Source organism: Parus major, chromosome 8 (genome assembly GCF_001522545.3).
Source record: "Parus major isolate Abel chromosome 8, Parus_major1.1, whole genome shotgun sequence".
Classification (NCBI taxonomy): Eukaryota; Metazoa; Chordata; class Aves; order Passeriformes; family Paridae; genus Parus; species Parus major.
The window spans coordinates 20504518-20523991 of record NC_031777.1 but is presented as its reverse complement, the minus strand read 5'-3'; the positions used below and the strand labels follow the sequence as shown (position 1 = coordinate 20523991).

The 19474-nt window shown below is 41.3% G+C and overlaps 1 protein-coding gene across 17 annotated transcripts in view; it reads right to left on the bottom strand.

Annotated features, from left to right (window-relative positions):
* The window catches only part of PTPRF (protein tyrosine phosphatase receptor type F), a 376909-nt gene that overhangs the window by 251801 nt on the left and 105634 nt on the right, over nucleotides 1-19474 (bottom strand). The gene's annotated exons all lie outside the window — the stretch shown is intronic.

The following is a 19474-nucleotide window of genomic DNA, read 5'->3' as shown; positions in this document are numbered from 1 at the left end:
AATGGGACAGGAAAAAACAACAAGAAAACCCAAAATATCCCATAATCTGTGGGGGGAAAAAAACCCAAAACAAACCAACAAACTAATACAAGCAGATTGGTATGGAGCAATATATATAACATCAAGAACAACTCAGAAGTGCTTTTAAAATATTCCCCTTATTTTGATAAAGCACAAAAAAGTGAGAAGTGTTTAGGCACAAGCTGCCCCAGTTGCAGGTCACTGTGATCCTGAACATGCAATCCCAATTTGACCCAAGTAGGGGAGCAGAGCCATTTTTAAGCAGCATACAAGCACAACTTGAATATTCCTGTCACCTTTATTGGCTACATTTGGTTCTGAAGACATTAATTTCTGAAGGTGTCATTGCCTGCAGACAATACTAGATAAGAAAGAGGAATTTTTCCACTGGAACAAGGATTATGAAGGGCCCCGTTAAATAACTATGGAGATAAGTTAAAACACCCACTTAAAATATAGATCAGCCTTGAGCTTCACAAGCCCAGCTATCACTCACAGTGAGCACTAAGCACAGATTGCTGTAGATCACCATACCCAAGTGTAAAGGCTCCTAATGCCTGCTGTAAAGTCTCCTTTAAAGAAGTAACCACTGCCTATCAGCCTTTTAACAGAGGTCTCCTACATTTACAGAACAGGCCCAGCACGGCATCCAGATGCATGAACTACAGATCCAGAGCAGTGGAAAGCCCCGCAGAAAATAAAACTAAATTCACCTACTCCCTAACTATCAGCAAACTCTGCTAATGCAGAAACATGCTCGTGAGTCAGACATTTCCACAAAGCAATAATTTCTGTTCTTTTTCTACCGATTACTGTACACGTGACAGTACATTCCCAATAAAAATGACTGTGCTGTAACAGGCTTGACTGAATTCAGCACAACAGAAAACAGTGCAAGGACTATAATCACTAGGTATTAAGTCCTCTCCTCTAAACCCAATTCCAGGGCATTAAGTTCTGCACAGCCAGGGTGCAGACAGGTGGTTTTGAACTAAAGAGAAGGAGGAACACGGTCCTTCTGGGCTTGCTGCTTACAACACACCACAGCTGAGTGCCATTGACTGTACAGCTGTGGTCCTGTTATTCCTGCATCCGGCTCCAGCAGTGCCAAACACACCAGTTCTGCATCTCTCAGAATGACAGAACATGCAAGGCAGGGCAGACCTAAGATCCACTGAGCACCAGAACTTAATTTTAACCAAAACTGCAAGAATGCAAATGATTGACCAGATGAGAGACAATCTGTCCTTCCATCCCTTCAAGGATTTGCATGATGTCTAATGGCTTGAAGCCAAACTAAATCCTAAATCAATTCTAATTCAAAATTAAATCAGTTTCCTCTTTGTAAGAATGCTTTTACTCTACCCACGTATTTACTCAGCTTCCTTAGAGGCCTCGGCGTCAAAATTTTTCAGAGACCTCCCAGAATCTAAACAAGCCCTTTCTCTGGCTTGAAGATCTTGAGGAACTTCTAGAATTTTTCCTTTGCAGAATCCATTGAAGCTGGACCCTGTGGGAACATGATCTCCCTGTATTGTGTTATTTTTACAGTAATTTTTGCTCCAATCATAATACAAGGTACATAAAATACTTTTTTGGGGGGAGGTAGGGGGAAGTTGGTTTTTTTAACAAAAAATACCTTATTTTTGCTAGAAGTTCAATTATGTTTTATGTAACATAGCATCCTACTAGGGTCTGCTCACTTAATGCTTTTCAGATTAACATCTTACTCTAAATCTGCTTTTGCCAAGACCTCAATTTCTGGAATTTCCTTAGCTTTTATATTTAGAAATACTGGGCACAATACTAGTACCAAGTCTTCTACAATATTTTCAGTGGATAAAAACTGATGCAAAGTAATAATTTCCCTCTTTGGCAGCACACTCCTCTTCCTTAACTGCCTTCCTTAACCTCCCATCATCCACCAAGACAAATTTTCACACGAGACAATGGCACCAATTTGCCTAAATTATTTATCGTCTATATATAGTCAGCAGTTCTTCAAAGTCCACCTTGGATCTTTCAATTTTCCTTTTATACTCATTTTACTTTATACACTCTACTACTGACAAATGAGAGTTGGTTTCCCAAATTTTCATCTCAAACAGTTTCTCAAGCCTGCCACCTACCTAGAGCAAATCACTCCCAGCTAACTGCTTGCTAATTTATCTCCTTTTCCCAGTTTGTTTTCTTATGTTCCTCTATTGATTTCAAACCACTTCAAAGAACTGATTCACTCCCCCTTGCAGCCTCCCTTTTTCTTTCCTATTCTTACTTTTTTTCCATTATAATATTAGGGATGCTTCCACTAACTTGTTCACTTTCTTGTAAGTTACCCTTTTTAAAGTTTACCATCATTCTCAACGTTTTCATCTTCTTCATCCCTGTGAGTTCAATGATGTATTCACGCCCTACATCCACCACAATCATGGCCACTCATGAAGACTTATGTGAGCAGCTCACAGACACCTTCAACCTTGCTGATGCTGCAGCATCTTGATGAAGACAGTAGTGATTAAATAATCCTGAGAAACTCCTTGTGTCTGCAGCTATTTTAAGCCAGGCTCAGGAAAGCACACACATGCTGGTGACAATGTCTCACAGCCACTGTCACACGTGGCAATGGAGTAAAAAATTACTTACTGTTTTGGTCCTGCTCACAGAGACAATAATCCTTTTCCACAGGTTCACCAAGCACACAAAGTGCCAAGTTCTCAAATACATCTTGGCTGCCATCCTCTCCAGACATGCTGCCACCAGCTGGGGAGCAGCACGGCTCCACCAGACGGGATCCCCACCTGTCCCAGCCACCCCTGTCAGCCAGCTCTAACCCGTGCAGAAGACGACAGCAGCAGGCTGCCACAGGGCTGGCTTCTTCCTAATGCCATCATTTAGCAGACAACTTATGCCCTACTGGAGGGTTTATGTATCCAATTAAACTTCCTGTAATTCTCATCTTGTGAAACTATGAACATTTTCAATGCTAGATTTTGGAATTATTCTCTCCCAAAGGGCTTTGAAGTTAATTATATCATAGTTGTTATTACTGTCTCAAGCACAGATACTGCTTGAACCCCATTATTGTGTGTGTTACTGAGGGCTAAAAAAGAAGAGCTGCTGTTTCGGTGTGCTCTGGAGCCAGCCTTTCCTGCAAACTGCTTCTATAACCTTTGCCCAAACATTATGTGTGCTCAGTTCATATGCAGGTAGTTAACAGAGCCCAGTAGGGTAAACGGACTTATTACATTTATTAAACTGAATTCTCTCCATGCAGAACGCCCCCAGCATCCTGCAGTTTGCTCGCTCTGGAGGCATTTTGGCATTTGGAAGACAGCACCCAGAAATTCCCTCCGCAACTAATAAGCAAGAACTATGAAAGCACAAGTTTCATGCAATTGCCTTCTGTATGAAAAATGAAAACTGTTTCTGTAACCTCTAAAGAAACCAAGATGCAATCAAGCTTATTGTAATAAGATGCTAAATTTATGATTATTCCTTTTATTTTTTCCTGCTAGTAGGGCCCCCTAGCTTTGCTTTGCCCAAAGAAAACAGCCTCTGAGGTGGCATACATGACACAGCACCTAAGGCATAAAAAGAGATGTAAATAAAAAAAGCCCTAGGTGTAATATAATGCATATTGAAGATGAAGAAACTAAAGGTCTGCAAACTGTCAAATCCTGATTTAATGGTAGCAAGTCAATCCTAACTCTTAGTACAAGGATTTCTATTCCTAAGTTTTTATTCCAAACTACTTCTCTCCTTCAGTAGCACCTCAGGCTAAAAATTAAATTCAGGTTTTCTGCATCACATTCTATATGGTAAGACACACAAAACATACACACATCAGATTTTGTCTCACTCAGATCTGAGGCCGTGTGATCAAAACTGTTTGATGGACGAAAATCAATTAATATATTTTAAAAGCCTTCTTTCTTTGCCAGATCAAAGCAGTAGTTTTCTAGCTACTTCCTGTCCAGAGGGACTGAGATAACAGCTGCATCAAGGCTGCAGCAAATCCAACACTTTCTGGACAGACCAGCCATCTTCCATCTTTCATGCCACACAGCAAGTGCCAGGACTCTTCAAACAGGCCAAAATCTGATTCCACGCTCACATTCTGCAAGTAAATTCTTATGTGGGGACCACACACAAGTGCTGAGCACTTACAGGCAGCAGATAGGAAGGCTCCACATGGCTGTGGACTGGTGCTCCCTGGCACCTTATCAAGGATGTACAACCTTCATCTGCTTCGGATTAGAAAGATGAGAAAAGGCGGGAAGGCAAACAATATTCTGCACATGTTAATGAACCTCTGATAATTGCCTCTGCCAACCTCAGAAAGAAATCCAAAACATGAAGCAAAGGTAAACACTAGTACCTCTCAGGTAAGTTGGGTTCATCACCACCCCTACACAGCACTTGCTGCTCCTTGCATCTTGCCTGAACCTGAACCTCCCACAGATCCTCCTCATCCACCATAAAATTCACGCTAAATATATCACAGGTTATGTGTGACTTTGCTTTTTATATCCAGCAATTTTCTGACTACTAGAAAAGGCATGCTTTCCTAACCAAGGGTATTCAGTGCATGGCAGATATGTAGCTACTTCCAATGGCTTTGTTATTTCTGCACTGGAGAGGCAGCAGGAGATATCAGTTCTTGTATTCAGCAGAGCACACACATGGCACAGACAGAGCCATAAGGGACATTCTTCATCTCTTGGTGGTCCTCCATTACGTCCTGTGGCTCTAAAAATATTAAGTACTGCAATTCAACCTTAAGTAAAGTATTCAAAGGAAAAGAGGCAAACAAATTTCACCACCACAACACGTCTGCTTCTGCAAGACAGTAGTTTGCTTTTGATTTTTATAATTCAGTCTTAAAAAGCTCCTCTTCCTCAAACTTTGAGAGCACTTCCTGTGAGACTCAGATCTTCTAACTTTTGGGCATTCTCTTTTCCAGGAGAATAGTCCCATGCTAACAGTCTGAGTCAAGATAAACCTGAATTCTAATAAAAGATCAACCTGAAAAATAAATAAATTATGTACCTCACACAAAACTGCCCTTTTCTAATGGAGACCTCTGCCAATGGCAGATGGAAAGACCTTTGAAAAATAAGACATCCCATATGCCATCTGCAGCAACTTTGAGCTTTACTGTTGAAATTATTCACTCTTTCCTTCCAGGCCTTCACCTTTACATGACCTTGAGTAACACATAAAGAGGATAATACATAATGTGCAGCTTCTTGGGATACTATTCAGTAAAACCTAAGGAAGGAAAATTACTGCTAGCTGTTTTCTCAATCCATTTGTGCATTAGTGTGCTGAAACACATATTTGGCGCCGTTGAAATCAGATTCAATGTACGTTTTAGCGTAGTTAGGAGGAAAGCTATTTTAATTTGTTAGTTGCCAGAATGTAAAATCCTGAAGGGAAAAAAGCTTCCAGCAGAAAAACAGATCTTAAAGGGGAAAGATATTACCTAGTTTCATAAAAAACAAAAGAAGGCTTAAGGTGGACCAGGTTAAGTACAGCTCCAAGAAAAGGAACAGCCCTTTCTTCCTCCACATGGCTGATGCTGGTGTGGGGCTAACAACACGAAATGCAGCACCTTGTTCATCAAAACCAAACAAATTAACAGCAGCACAGCAACTCCTCAGCTGCCAAGAAACAATGGCTCTTAGTGACGTATGGGGAACATGCTCCAAGTTTGAAGCATTTACCTTTGGATATGCAATGGCACCAGATGTCCAAGATTTTTCTTACCTGCAGACTAACGCGTCAAAATGGCTTTGATAACATTCCCTCTGAAAGCTTGTGTGCTCCAAGTCTGCAGCTCTGTGTCCATCACTTCTAGATGTGTGTCCAGCCCATTAAAGAGGACCTGAGCCGAGGGGTGGTTTTACCCAACCAGTAAGAGCACACAACACCACGTTCACACCAGTCCTGTGTTTAGTCAGGCTACAGAGAAGTAGGACAAAGTCATCCGATGCCAGAGCTTGTATCCCTGGCTGCCTGACCTCCAGGCAGTGCATGGATTCTGCATCACTCAAACCTGCTTTGGTTTTACCCTTGTGGGTTTTAATAATTATGCACATACACAGAGAGCTTGCAATCAGTGTACCCTGAATTAAATTTTAACCAATAAATGAAGTATTAAAAGCCACAAAATTTTTTATAACATTTTAATTGTGTATTACAGAACTCATCTGGTAACACCTAATTATAATTCTAAATGAGCAGCAATTAACAAGCTATTTTACGGTGCCTAAGTCCAAAATAAACAAGGTCAGGACGGTCCTGCAGAAGGAGCTGCTAGTATGCACACTGCAGAAGGGAGGCCAGTCTATGCTTGGAATGTACTCATCCCACAATTTCTGCATCAAAGCACTGAATTTTAGAAAGTGTAGGGAATATCACTCATCATGTACAGGACTTGCTGTATCACTGGATCCTTGTCAAGAAAAGGGCAGCTCTGCTCCTCACATACCACCCACAACGCCAGTGTGAAGTTCACATGAAGTGACACACACCAACACAGTGTCCCTGATGGGGAAGGTCAGGGAAGGTCCAGTAGAATCAAGTGCTCTCACCCACCTCATGTAAAAGACCCCAAAATGGGATGGGTTGAGGACAGACCAATGAAGAAGTCTCTCCTCTTCACACAGAAGCCATAACACTCCCTGTAGTAAAGGCAGCCCACCTACTGCTTGAAAAAATCAGCTAATCTTTCAGAATCATCCACCAACTTTGAGCAGGAGAAAGGTAGATACTGTAGACAGAGCCACAGATTTCATGGTAGAAATTCTAGGACGTTTCCCACTGACCCGGATGCTCTTCCAGAAACTTCTTGGAAGAATCTTGCCTCTTTACTCCACTGCTAGTAAGCCAAGTCTTTCTACCTGATAAGCATCCAGTAAGTGTTCCAGAAATAGTTCCAGCAGAGAAGTACCCCACTAGCAATATTTTAGGGGTCAACCAGCAAAGGTTCAAAGCCCAGAGGCTTTATTTCAGAATTCATTACCCTTTACTGACAGGCTGGGTTTAAATTTTATTTTCGTATTTTATCCTTTAAAAAGAAACATTCGTTGAGAATTGAAGTGTGAGGTGAAAAAACCTCAGCCTAAATTATATGCAGTGTACAAGGTAATTTTATTTTTTCAGAGGGTAGACAAGATTTCTGAAAAGGGCTTTGAGACAGACTCATGCATCTTTTGGTTTTTCCTTTAGATTTTTTCCCGTGTCCTCTGAAGAAAATGAATCCCAAACCTCTTCCACAAAGAACAGGGGCCATTCCTGACTCTAGAGGAGGAGGCAACAAAACAGGAACTTGCCTGATGCAGCTGGTATCTTCTCTGTCTGTAGGAGCAATGCATTAGATATTCTTAACTAACATTAAAGACATGGAAACATTTGGAAAAGTATCAATGATAAGCTTTTTAAGCAAAAGAACAAAGTACCCAAGGCACTGTCAGGGCAAGATCAGCAATCCAACTCTACAAGATGCTGGCAACAGAAAATGTACTTTATGTATGCAGGTGGTTTGTAAGAAATACAAGGTTGTGTACACCCTTTTAAAAAGAATCCATGAAGGAATTTGAATAGCTATCCCTCATGAAGCAGTGCTGTTCAGAATAAAGCTTATTCTGTTCTCCAAGCTCACAGACAACATAATTCCTGATGGATTAACCCCCTGAGGACACCAGCAGTGTAAGTCTGCTTAAGGTGCTGCAGATTCCCCACCGCTCTGGTGTGCTTCTGTCCTACCCACAGAGCACTAAAGCCTCACACCAGATGGGTCATGGTGGTGTAGATCTCTGTGAGAAAGTATCTTAGGCTTGCTCTTCCACCGAGACTCACAGGCTTCAGACAGTCAAGTCAACCTTCATTTGTCCAAATGAGTATGCCTGAGACTAAGGAAGCCTGGGTGATCTGTTGTCTGACACAAATATTAAAAATACCAAATAAAAGCATGTCTCTCCCTTGACAGTGTTCATTAAAATCCAATTAAGACTCAGAGCTAACTGAACCAAAGTGACCATCCCTGGCAAATGGGACCCTTTCTGAGCAAAAGGAAGACGAGAGCTCCCAAGGGCTGAAATAAACAGTCAGGGCTTTACATATGCAAGCATCCCTCTGGTACCTTTCTTTGCCAGCAAACATGGAAAACCCTTATCCTTTGATTACAGAATAAAGGTTTTGGATATATTGCAGTGTCTATCACTTAAAAGTTCACCACTGACCACCAGACATTTAACCACTGCCACATGCCTGTCCTAACAACCTTCTCCAGGAAGGGGATCCACAGCAGGAGTGTGCCCCAAGTCCTGTTTGGTGTTCAGCTACAAGATCAATCCTGACTCTGCACCATGGCTGGGAGGAGGGCATCCTTTCAAGGGCTTGGCAAACTCCATAACACAACCTGCAGGCACCCGTCCCGCAGCCTCCTCCAGAGCCTTCGCTGCCCAGCAGCACCAGCAGTACAAGTGGAGCCAGCAGGACTTCATTTTTTAGCTGTGCAAACAGGAAAAGGAAAGCTGATCAAACCACTGCCTGAAGGGAGGATGCACCAGGAAAGCCAAGTGAAACTACAGGCACAGCAGACTCAGAGGCAGCAGCCATCGTTAAGACCAAGACTAAATAACTACCGACAGTCCTTTGCATGAACCACGCAAAGCTGATTATTTTTTTTCCAAGAGACCAACTACCCTGGGAAAGTGCACCATCCCCAAAACCCTTTCCATCAACTGTCCAAACGAGTTGCTTGAAATTACTGGAGGCACAAGCTGCAGCTGCTTGGCTCTTTATCTTTGAAAGCATGCCACTTGAATTTATCACACTACATGCAAGTCAAACTTTATTTAGCCAAACGAGAATCCTATAAGCCCCCTTTTCCTCACCAGAGAGTGAGAACAAGCAGAACAGCTAGTGCCTTCTTGCTTTACTGAATTCATTATATTAAACCAAAAGCAATGTCATCTTAACTTGAAAGGACTTTTAAAAGAGCTTGAAGCAATTCTGCTGCTGTAGCATTTTTATATTTTGGATTAACTACAAGCCCTTTTAACCCCTCCAAGTTTGTAACAGCACGTACTCATATCCTCCTAAGCTTTCAGAGCAGCCAGCAATCTCTGAGCTGTTAGCAAGCTGAGTGTTAAAGCACACACCATGTACAACTATTGTTATTTGACTCCTCTACAAGTTAAAGAAGTCCAAGTTTTAGGTATTTTTGTCCACAAGAAAGGACCTGCAGAATCTTGCAAATTATGTCAGACGTTCCTCATGTCTTCACGTGCAATTTTCCTGATTAATAACCCAGGCTCACAGGGCAATGAAAAGGTCAAAATCCTTCTAACAGGCAACAGTGCTAAAATACTACTAAATGTTACCTTTAAAACATTTCCAATTAGCATTAATATAGAAAGATTTCTATCAAGAGATGGTATGCAAATTCATCATTATCATCACTGACTTTTTAAACTGTTATTCAAGGAGGATTTTTTTACTTGATTGTTTTCGGGTTTTGTTTTTTTTTTTACCAGTAGAGTGTATCAGAAGGTACAGAAAACACCTTAGCAGCAACTTTCTTGAAATGAAATATTTAAAAAAAACACCCTGCTACCAATAACTGGTTCTGTTTGATGTAGTTTGTCATTTCTCTGGACAGCTGAAAGCCTTAGGCAAATGTGCAGAGAAAAACAGTGAACCATCTCATCCATCTTTTGTTTATTAAACCCTGAGTTTATTCAAGTGGCTTTGAATCCTGAACTACACAAAGTCTTCTGAACCATTCCACGCTCAGCAATTGAATCTAGGGGGCAGAGATAATGCAAAATATCCTTTATGTTTATTAACTTCTGAAGAAAGCATCAGATAACAAACCCTTTCATCTCAGCTCACACAGGTGAAGAACAGTGAGAAACAACAATGGCCAGAACCAGACCAACTCCAGCATGGTGCTACCAGAAAATCCTTGTCAGGTGTTTGATACAACCCCTGCTGAGAGCACCTCTGTCACTCCTGGGCTCTCTTACCCTGCCCGTGGGGGACACCATTTGCAGAACAACCAAAGAACCATGAGTAAGCGCTTTCAAGCTTTTTTCTGACTCTGCTGTGTTTTCAGAGCAACGGCTGCATCTCGGGGACAGCCGTACACGAGCTGGAGATGAAAGGTTGCCAAGCAGTGCCAAGATATCTCAGACTAATAGTATCTAGGGGAGATGGAGATGGATGGAGTCAAAGATCAAACTGCAAACACTCCCAGTTCAACATTAGTTTGAAAAGGCCTGACTTTACTCTGTCCATTCACAAAAACATGGGGAAGGAAAAAGCCATTTTTATATACAAAACTGTATTACAAGAGTGCCCTAGAGGCCACTGCAGCATTCATTTTCATACTAAAGTCAATAAAAATACACTGTTCTTATTTAGATTAAACAGGTGCAGCACCAAGGGGTCTCGCAGCAGCATTTAAGACCTTGTTGAGAGCATGGCCTGCCCTAATTGAGGCAACCAGCCTAATCAGGAAGCCGACATGGGCAATTTGACTGCAGTAGGTCTAGCCCCAGAGGTCTCATACATCACTGCCTATGTCTGCATTTCCCCTCCCTTTGCTGTCTTTCCTCACGCATTTCCTAATGCTCAAGTGTATACCACGACAGTTGAGAGGATGCAATTTGTAATCTCAATTAGGCACAACATGAGGTAGCCAAGTTGATTAAGAAAGAAGGGGCCTAAATTAGCTTACTGCCCCTTTACAAGAATTAATTTCTATTCCAGCAGTGCCTAGGGTGGTGTGTCCAGTCCAAAACATAACAAACAGATGCACTCAAGAGAGACTGACATTTTTCATGTGGCATGGCAGGGGAGCTGTGTGCCTGTGAGGGTGCATGCACTTCAGCCTACCTGATCCATTAGCGCATGGTCAATAACAAGGAAAGTACAGCCTTTCCTTCCCTTAAGTAAGACACTTATCTATTACAACTCTACAAGCTAGGGTAATTAATCAAAAGTCTATCATACCATATAAAATGAAAATGGCTCAAAGATGTGCCTGTTCACATCAATTAATTATTAAAGGAGCATTAGCTGAAGCTTTTCACCTGCCATTTAAAAGTTCAGGATAACATGGCATGACACGCACACAACCACCACAGCACAGTCTGCACCTCCATTCCCCCACCCAGTCATCCCAGTTGTGCCTGTACCTGCTCTGTTTCTGCAGACTGGTTCCAGTAACACCCCAAAAGCAACCACAGCCTGCCTGCTAGGGATGCTCAGGATGTACAGCTGCGGAAGAGTCAGCAGGTAGCCCCTCCAAAACGGCAATCACAACAAGCATTTGCACATGTTTGCCTGACATTTCCTCTTCTGTTTCAAAATAAAGTCCTCAAGCAACAAGGCAAGGGCTTGGTAAAGGTAGCACAAGCATTCCTAGAAACCACCAACCGTGTTGTTTTCAGCTGTGTTCATGCTGCTGTAATCAATGGAAGCACTTAGCAGTGATGAGCACATACCAGCACGAAAAAACACCCCATCCTTTATGCCATGGTTGTTATCTTCTTCCAGACCAACCAATGAATCAAGATCACTGACTGCACTCAGAGGCAAAGCACTGGGAGGGCTGGTGCTTAATTAAGCTGAAGTAAATACACCCTGGCTCAGGAGCAGACTGGAATCACCTCCACAGCACATAAACCAAGAGCAGACAAGAGCATAGCAGCATCAGACCTGCTCATATTTCTACCACTTATGACCCAAGCTTTATTCTAATTGCACAAATTGAAGAATGATTAGCAGTTGTGTGGACATTAAATGCCCTGCTGATGTAACCAAAACAGATTTGCATTATTCAGAACGATTACATAAGGCCATAGCTGTGAAACTAAAATGAATCAAAACAAAAATATACATTAAAAACATAAAGCATCACCCCATAAACAAGGGGGGATGGCAAAACAGCCTAAGTAATAATTTAAAAGGCACACTCTAACATCATGATTTCTAAAACTGGAGATGCAGGCACTTCTTTCATGAAACACCGTAAATCCACTACAGTGGTGTTCTCATCCTTTACAATCTCTAAAATTAAATTTTATGGATATAAATACTAATAAAATTCACCCCATCTATGTTTTGCACCAGGCTGCTATGTAAGACTTCATATCCAATTTTATGATAAATTTATATTTCTGTTGAGAAGTGTTATGCACAACTCAAGATCAGCAGAAATACTGGGTCAAGTTAGACATCAGCTTCCATGAGCCGTGGGAAGTGAGTGGTAAGTGCAACTCTGACAGACCACAGCTGCCCGTGCTGAAACAACTTTATAGTACATTCCCTAATAAACTACCAAACAGGCACCAGCACTCCTGGTGTAGTTTGGAAATTAAATAGTAAGCTACAACTTTAAACATTTTTGCCTCACCTCCCATTTCACACAGATGCTCTTCTTCACAGCTTATCTCCAAGTGGAATGGTGAGAAAAGGGGTACCCCAGACTGGCTGCCAGCCAGCCTTTTCAGGCTTCATTTTTAATACCATTACCTATGAATACATTACATTTATTTGGCCTCCACTCACCTCATTAACCCTGGCAGCAAAGCAAGTAACAAATACAGCTAACAATATCTACTTGATAGGAAAGCCTCACATTTTTCCTTAGCACTTCATCTGAAGAGGTAAATCTCGGGAGGTAAGTCTGTAGCTGTTAACCAGCTATTTCCCTCTCCCCACAGAGGAAGAAATTGTGTTTTTCTCTGACAGCAATATATGATAGTACTGTCATTACAGCTGTTTTAGAACAGCTTTCAACTACACTTGTGTTACAGAACTACCTGCCAGAGCCCTTGTTCAAAACTTTCATCTCTCAATATATTGTTTCAATGGAAGCTTTTAGTTTCAACTGTCCAAGTCATCAAGTATACAAAAGAATATGCATACCTAAAAGTAGAGGATACAAACCCACTCACTGCATTCAAAATACAATTCTCAAGCTCCTTCCCTGGGGCTTTCCCAGACTGGATGACTAGATTTCAACCATGCTATGAGACAGCAGCACAGGGCTATAAAATCTCAGGAAAGGTTCCCTAAAAGCAGGGATGAGCCAGTGCATGAGGTCTTGTTAGGCATCCTCTGCACTGAGATTGTAGCCTCAGCTGCTGTGACTCCCCAGATTTTCCTTAACCAGCAGATCTCACTTCTTCTACCTGAGTCCAATAGAGATCTGCTAAGAGTTTCTTAACAAACGACTTTTAAACATATGCACACATTCACACATCATTTGTGTGTATTTTCCATCTGTATGCACATATTTCTATAAAAATGACACCGTGCATGTATTTTCTAGTGAATGCATTGTGATTTTCTTTTTAAAATCTCCAACACCCCTGTTGTGCTTTGCTTTTCCAGCTGATACAGTGGAGCAGAGTGGCTGTTTTGCCAGAAGCCAAGCAGATCCAGAGCTCCAACCCTGCTTGCAAGTGCAAGAACTCTCACAACCTTGTCAAGTGCCTTCATCTCTGCACCTTGCACTCCCCAACTATAAAGTGATAACACTCTGCCTCCCTGACACTATTTAGTGATAACAGATTTTGAAAACCAGAAAAATAAACAAACAAAATCCACTATGAAACTCTGAAGAGCAAATACCGCTGTCTTGAAAACACAGATGCTTATTCCAGTTACCAGGCTTCTATAAAAACAGAATTACCCTGCAAACATTTTCTGCACTAATTTTAATCTTAAAATGCCACTAAAACTTTAGCTTTAATTGCAACAATTTATACCACTACTTTGGAGATATTTGAATTGTAGTTTTTCTACCTTAAGCCTAAAAATACAGTTTCTTTCTTATAATCCCGTAGCAACAAGAGGTTTTGCTCTAGGAGAACAATGAGATACAAAATCAAAATAGTCATCTATCCATTGATAGTGCAGAAACACTCTATTTATTAGCACTTCTACATACTGATTTTAGACTAACCTCTTTCTCACAACAGTAACAGCATAAATGACCATTTCAAGAACACTGTCATCCAAATGTCACAAAACAAAAGAGAACAAATGATACATCTACTTCCCTGTGTCTCCTCTGGCATTTAGAAGCTGGCACGTGAGCAGAATAATCCAGCTCCTGTGCCTCATCTCTCCCCTTCAAAGCCAAGGCAGGCCCCGGGACGGAGCGAGGATGGGAGCTGCACCAGGAGGTCCTGCCAGTACTCCCCATCTCTGCAGCAGTTCCTCCATTTTGCAGAAGAGAGGCCACTCAGCACTCTTCTTCCTAATTACACACCAACAATTAGCTGGAATCTCGTTGGACTGTGCATGTCACCTGTTAACAGGGCCCCGTGAAAAAGGGCTAAAACTGGATGTGGCAGATGGAGCTATATATTCTGTCCATCTCTGGAGAGCAGATTTGTAATGCAAAACACTGAATTCAAGATGAGACCCATGGATACAAGGAAGTAATCAGAACCAAACTGATTAAACAAGACCCAGGTCTCAGCACAGCAGACAGAATACTAAACAGAAACAAAGATACCTCGGAGAGGGAAACAAACCATGCATGGAGTCACACACCAGCCCAATCTTCCCTGAACCATGCAGCTCCCTCCTCAAAAATCAGACCATCCTCCTAAAAACTCACCAAGGCCAGAAACATCCACATTCCATTTAAGGTCCACACAGAGGAAAACCTCGGGTTCTTGAGCTGCCTGTTTTATAATGGGGAAGCCCAGGGCAGTGCTGGCATGATCCACATGGCCAAAAACAACTGTACCTGTTGCACAGCCCTCCAGTTCAGATTTACAGTGCCCCAAGTCAGAGGACTGGATTGTTACCCCAGCCTCTCACAACCTGGGGCACATGACATTTTATGCAACTACCACTATCCTAAACCCAAATCCTGTTTGACTTGAGCAAATCTTGACTCAATATCTTAAAAGAGCAACAACTAATTTTTTCACTTTTTTTTTTTAAAAAAAAAAATCTTGTCTTGTCTGGGCTCTTTTAAATAGTTTTCTAAGACACCCAGTATGGGAGGAATCCAGACTGATGCCCAGTACAGACATCACGACACGGAAGAGATGCACTACTCTGTATCTGCCCAAGAGATGTGCTTTGATTCCAGCCCAAGTACTGCTGGCTCCCACACCCAGTCACACCTTCTTGCTCTGCTCTTCATGCAGTATTAAAGTGAGTTTTTAAATCCTTGCATTGGGAACTGTGTTGTCCCTTATCAACAGTGATCTGGCTTCACAGACCTCCCACTCGTTTTGCTTCATGGACTAATGGAAGAAAAGAATTAAACAGACCTCTGAGCTCCTGCAGCCTCTCTTACAAATACTCCACAGACATATATTTCTCAGCAACACCCTTGCTCAAAAACTCATCAGGAAAAGTATAATTTAGACTTTTAACACTTTCTCCAATGAAGCACAAAAAAACAACCACTCTTAAAGATGGTTTTGCTTTGCTTTCTCTCAGCAAAATGCTTACCCCTTGGACAGCTGCAAACAACCTCATACACTATTCCTCTGTCTTACACCTCCCTGCTAAATGGATGATGTCACACAGCCTCACAAGAATAAACATATTCTGACATGCACCAAAGAATGAACCAACTAAGCTATAAGCAAAGACTGTTTACATAATGATTTGCAGACACCTCTACATTGTCTGAGCCTCATAGCCAGTTTTGTTTTGAGCTTGTTTTTAACCCAAGGTTTAGAGAGAAGAAGAAAAAAACAAACTTTCAAATACCAGTACAGTGCTTGTCCACTTTGCTTTGCTTTTGTGCAAGCAAAAATAAATAAATAAATATAATTATCTTATACCCAAAATCTGCTGGTTCAACAACATCAGCACTGCCTGGCCATTACAGTTCAGTGCCTAAGTGAACCAAAGAAACTGTAGCCCACTGTCCCTTGCAAGCCAAGGCGCAGCAGAGCCCACCTCCATTGGCTGTGCTGGCACTGACAGTGTGACAGAGCCCCAGGCCCAAGGGCTGGGAGTGATGGCCTGGTCCCCCCTGTGCCCCCCAAAGCACATCACTGCTCCCACACCACATACACTATTTGAAACTGATCCACCTACAAGCTCTTGGATGATGTGATTGTAGGCACACGTAACAACACAGACTTAAAAATATCTAACAGGCTCCCCCCGCAGCTAATGAAGGGGAAAATGGAAGAAAAGCAGCAATAATTCTACTCATGACCTGCAAACACTAATGCCTAATCTTTTTCTCAGGGAGTTGGAGCAATAGCATGAAGAAGAAAAGACAGGCATTGGTGGTGATACCTTTACTCCACAGGCTGCTCTCAAGTAAAGCACCGTGCCTTTGTGCCAGGCACTGCCTCAACACCACAACCCCAAACAAGATAAGATTTTTTTTAAAAATAAGATTGGTTATTGCTCTTTCAAGACATTCCTCAATACTGAACACACTGCTCCACTTCTGTGTTCCAGAGCTCTGCTAGCTGTAAAGAAGAGCTAGGACGAGTACTTTGCAATGCCAAGTTCAGATCTTTGGATGGAAGATAAAAAGGAAAGTAGTATTACAGAGTACAGCATGATATCTCTCACATAAACAACTTAAAAATCACCATTTAATGATAAATCTCGTCATCAGAAGCATCAAGCACAGCATGACTGTGCCAAGGGAGTGGGGAGTGGATGAAGGTAAGATATCTTCTCTTTCTTGAAATTTTTAATAAAAACGTAGCAATGAGACTGAGTTTATTTTTGTTGGGAAATCTGAAGAATAAAATTATTTCTATTACTAATCCAGGTGCTTTACACATGTATGAGTCTAGTTATTTGAGATCCTGCCCTTGAAGTTATAAAAGCATGTTCCTACTTCTTCTTCAAGAGAGGGCACGGCCAGCTTCCATTTGATATCAACAAATATGATTTCAGCATTATTCATCACTTCAATTTCAATAATGAAATGAAAATTATTTCTGAAGCTAAAAGTTTAAAAATCTAACTACCTCCCATTATTTTCCAGTCCTCTAGAAGCTGGCATCCTCCAAGAGATTTAATGGACAATAAAAGACTCTCCACTCCCCATCTCAAAACACTAAGGCACTCTTCCTGTAATGACCAGTTGTCTCCTTGGATAACACAGACAGCAAGATGCAAATGCAGCCAACCAGTGCATGCACTTTCTGGAAAAAGTACCTGCAAGAGCTCTTCAAGCTGAAAATTTTATCAATCACAAGCCTTCACTGCAGAGCTAATACATCTATACCAATCCATTTTGAGGTTACATCTTTTATACTTCAAACATTTTGAAAAAAAACCTAGAGATCATCCAAAAAAGCTTTAAGTGATAGTATCACTGGAAAATCACAGAGAACATTACTGAAAGCCAACTGTTCAGTATCTACAATGGAGAGGGGGAAAGAAAAGAAAAAAAAAATTTTTTTTTTGAGACTTGACTTCATGGTGCCAAAACTGTTCAGTAAAATGGGTCAGTACTAGCATTGATACATCTGAGAGTGCAACCATGTGCTTTCAGATACTTTTACTTCAATGCTTTCAAAACCCATAGCAAGTTCTTTAAGAGAAGCAGAGAACTCTTGGACATCCACAGGGCTCACTGCTACCAAGGCTTTCACAAGTCCCCAGGTTTTCACAATAGTCTCTAGTGTAACAGCATATTCATCTCCTGGAATCAAGACAATAATTTGCTAAGCACATCTTTCAGCAACACTGAGGGCTTAAGCAGTGACAGTGCCTCAGTACAGTCACCTCCCCAACTGCATCAATAGTTTTGTGCTGTTGATTGGATCAGGGAACCACTCCAAATTAAAAATAAATAAGAGGGAGAAAAAGAACACAATTCTCTTTGACCTAAAGCAGACTCCTGATTTATTACTCTGCTGCTAGTGACAAAACAGGTTTAGAGTAAGAAGGAGGAGATGGGCAGTGACTGGTGAAACCCAGATCATCAGTGCAAGAAAGGTTCTATCTACCATAGCAGCCCAATTACTGCATACTGTAAAACCTCTAAAAAAGTATTTCAAGGCAGTGTTTTGATTGATTTTCCTCTGCAAAACAATCTCCCACCTAGGGTCTATGGTTATATTTCAATAACATCAGAAAAAAATAATTTAAAAAACCATGTCCCTCTGCAGAAAACAACCTTTAAGGAAAACCCCAGCACTCTTCCATAACCAGAACAATACTCTTCCCTCATCAACAACACTGCCAGGAGGTTTAAAAGCCTTTGCCAGCTTTTCAGAGGGAGAATCTTCTGGTAAGTGTTGGGTTTCAGCAATTCACTTTCTATTTCTCTCTCAGACCAGAATCACTGCCACATGTTCCCTTACCTTTTACGAGAAACTTAAAATAGAGACTGCAGTTTTCAGAATTTACAGCTCAGGTGGACCAAGTTCCTTCAAGTAGCACATGTGATAAAGATCTATTAATGAGGATAGCCTCTCTCTAAAAAGACAAACGTTTGAGGATTTGTCTCCTTTCTCAGCCATACCAAAGGCTGTGTCTGTGCCCTGTCCTTTGACCTGGGAATCACAATGGCAGTGTGGAGGCAAGACAAGACCTGTAGTTCCCTAACAACTGGGGAAAACCACAGAGAACAACCCACAGGGAGTGGATTATATTCTCAAAAGTTCTTAAAACATTTTCTCATTTATTCTGGGAAGTGGTTCAGAGTTCATCAGAAAACTCTGAAAAGAGCAACGTGAGGTAGCACATGATTCACATCCAATCCTTAGATGTTGCTTTCTAGACAAGTGTTCAAGGCAACAAGGCTGCACCCTACTAAAATGCTCATTTTTATAAAGCTTTAATAGAATGTTAAAGTCACGATAATTAGGGCTCCTATCTCATTCTCAGAGCCTACAAATTGCTGGTCAACATTAAAAAAAAAGTATTTTTTAAACTAAATAACCTGAAGAATATTTTGTTTCCTTCTTCCTTTACCAAATGATTAAATAGAGAGATCAGAGGCTCAGATTTCAGCAACAGATGCTTTATTTTAAAGTCTTAATTCTTCCTGGCAAAACTCTGATATGTCACAAGATTGGCCTATTGATTAAAACATGAATATGTATCCCAGGTAACTTTTGCTTTGAAATAATGAGATTGTAATCTGACTTGCAACATAGCTGTTACTCCTGTATCACCAATGAGCACAAGTCTTTTATTATCAGCTTCTGAAATCCTTTGCACAATCTGGTTCTTCAGCACTGTGTGGTTTGCACTCACAGTGGCACCGAAGTGTCTCCTCTTAAAATGCCATTCCCAGTTCAACACTGTTGCAACGTATTTAAAAACTACACAAGGAAAAGAAAACGTGCTGCACAGTACAGCTTTCCTGCACTCCGTAATTGACTTAATAATTTCCATAAACCCCAGTGAGAAGTTACCAGTTTGCCAATCTATACTCTTCCACACAGCAGATTTTGGGAAAATGCTTTGA